Here is a 2,816-nt window from a genome sequence, read left to right on the forward strand (position 1 = left end):
GCACTGTAAGGTGGACTCTCCACCGCTGGACCACCAGGGAAGTCCCTGGATTTCCTATTTATTTATTTATTTATTTGTTTGTTTGTTTGGTTTTGGCTGTGTTGGTTCTTCATTGCTGTGCGTGGGCTTTCTCTAGTTGCGGAGGGTGGGGGCTACTCTTTGTTGTGGTGCGCTGGCTTCTCATTGCGGTGGCTTCTCTTGTTACAGAGCACGGGCTCCAGGCGTGCAGGCTGCAGTAGTTGTGGCGCGCGGGCTCTAGAGCACAGGCTCAGTAGTTGTGGCACATGGGCTTAGCTGCTCTGCAGCATGTGGGATCTTCCTGGACTGGGGTCAAACCCGTGTCCCCTGCAATGGCAGGTGGATTCTCAACCACTGCGCCACTGAGAAAGCCCTGGATTTCCTTTTCATGGCCACAGGATACAAGAGAGGTGCACTGCCATGCTCTATATGGCTCCTTCTGTGCTACAACAGCAGAGTCCGGTAGTTGCCACGGAGACCAACTGACCTGCCGAGCCGAAAATATTTACTTTCTGTCTCTTTACGGAAAATGTTTGCCAGCCCTTGCTTTAAAGGGTTATGAGGGGAATGATGGTCTCAGGAATGTAGGATTCTGTTAACACAGGGAGGCAAACGGGTGCTCTTACGATGTGTTTAGATGCAACCATCTGCCTGGAAAGCGTGATCCAGGCTGGCTCCTTCAGCCTTCTTGCTGTTAATCAAAACTACAATGAGGTATCACCACACACCGGTCAGAATGGCTGTCATCAAAAAAGCTACAAACAGCAATGCTGGAGAGGGTGTGGAGAAAAGGGGACCCTCCTACACTGTTGGTGGGAATGTAAGTTGATACAGCCACTATGGAGACCAGTATGGAGGTTCCTTAAAAAACTGAAATTAGAGTTATCATGTGATCCAGCAATCCCACTCCTGGGTATGTATCCAGAGAAAACTCTAACTCAAAAAGATACATGCACCCCAATGTTCATAGCAGCACTATTTACAATTAGCAGTATCATGCCTCAGATAAACCTCATTGGCTATGATACTGCCACTGCACAAAGCTAACAGCACTATTCACAATAGCCAAGACATGGAAGCAACCTAAATGTCCACTGACAGAGGAATGGATAAAGAAGGTGTGGTACATATATACAATGGAATATTACTCAGCCATAAAAAAGAATGAAATAATGCCATTTGCAGCAACATGGATGGACCTAGAGATTGTCATACTGAGTGAAGTAAGTCAGAGAAAGACAAATACCATATGATATTGCTTATATGTGGAATCTAAAAAAGTGGTACAAGTGGACTTATTTACAAAACAGAAATACACTCACAGACATAGAAAACCAATTTACAGTTACCAAAGGGGAAAGAGGGTGGGGGAGGGATAAATTAGGAGTTCGGATTAACAGATACACACTACTATATATAAAGTAGATAAACAACAAGGACCTACTGTATAGCACAGGGAACTATATTTAATATTTTGTAATAACCTATAATGGAAAAGAATCTGAAAAAGAATATATATATAGGTATAACTGAATCACTTTGCTGTACACCTGAAATTAACATTGTAAATCAACTATACTTCAATTAAAAAAAGAAAGTTCGGGGCTTCCCTGGTGGCGCAGTGGTTGGGGGTCCGCCTGCCGATGCAGGGGACTCGGGTTCATGCCCCGGTCCGGGAGGATCGCACATGCCGCGGAACGGCTGGGCCCGTGAGCCATGGCTGCTGAGCCTGCACGTCCAGAGCCTGTGCTCCGCAACGGGAGAGGCCACAGCAGTGAGAGGCCCACGTACCGCAAAAAAAAAAAAAAGTAAGTTCTTGGAACTTCCTTGGTGGCGCAGTGGTTAAGAATCCACCTGCCAATGCAGGGGACATGGGTTTGAGCCCTGGTCTGGGAAGATCCCACATGCCACAGAGCAACTAAGCCCCTGTGCCACAGCTACTGAGACTGTGCTCTAGAGCCCGCGAGCCACAACTACTGAGCCCACGTGCCACAACTACTGAAGCCCGCACGCCTAGAGCCTGTGCTCTGCAACAAGAGAAGCCACCGCAATGAGAAGCCCGCGCACCGCAACGAAGAGCAGCCCCTGCTCGCCACATCTAGAGAAAGCCCGCGCACAGCAATGAAGACCCAACGCAGCCATAAAGGAAGGAAGGAAGGAAAGAAAGGAGGGAGGGAGGGAGGGAGGGAGGGAGGGAGGAAGGAAGGAAGAGAAAGAAATTAAGTTCGTTCTTGTTGTTAACATGTAGCCTGGAAAATGAAAGAAGGAATTGAAGTCTTTGTCAAAGAGGGTCTTTTGTGAACAGACCTTACGATTTAGGCTAAAATAATGATTTGTATTCAAAACGGTGACACCAAAGTGATGTCTTCCTTCAGAATGGCTTTGAAATAATCAAAGATCACATCACACTTAGTGAGGTTTTTTTAAGTAAGTGAATTTTTTTGGATTCTTTGGAGACTACAATGGCATCTTTATAGCTCTGTGAACTAGAAAGCCCATTTAACCACTGTGCTAGGTAACTGAAAGAATCACGTTAGCGGCAGTCTAGTTGCTTCATTATATTTGTTTTCTCAACCACTGTGTTTCCTGAGGAAACAGTTTCAGAGAAGGAAGCCTGAATTGGAAAGTGTATCCACATCAGCTCCGATGTCTTTCTGCTTCTAGATAACCAGCAAAAGCAAGGAGTCCATATGGGAGTTCATCAAGAGCTTGCTGGACGCCTGGTCGGGATGGGCGGTGATGCTGCTCATTGGCCTGCTGGCAGGTACGTGGAGTGTTTCTCTTGTACTTCAGGCAAG

General features: G+C 46.6%; 1 pseudogene; it reads right to left on the reverse strand.

Annotated features, from left to right (window-relative positions):
• Positions 1-941: 941 nt before the first annotated feature.
• On the reverse strand, positions 942-1,063 carry LOC114886536 (annotated as a pseudogene).
• Between the last annotated feature and the right edge of the window lie 1,753 nt (positions 1,064-2,816).

Source organism: Monodon monoceros, unplaced genomic scaffold (genome assembly GCF_005190385.1).
Source record: "Monodon monoceros isolate NGI ecotype Baffin Bay Population unplaced genomic scaffold, NGI_Narwhal_1 Contig4386_ctg1, whole genome shotgun sequence".
NCBI classification, from domain to species: domain Eukaryota; kingdom Metazoa; phylum Chordata; class Mammalia; order Artiodactyla; family Monodontidae; genus Monodon; species Monodon monoceros.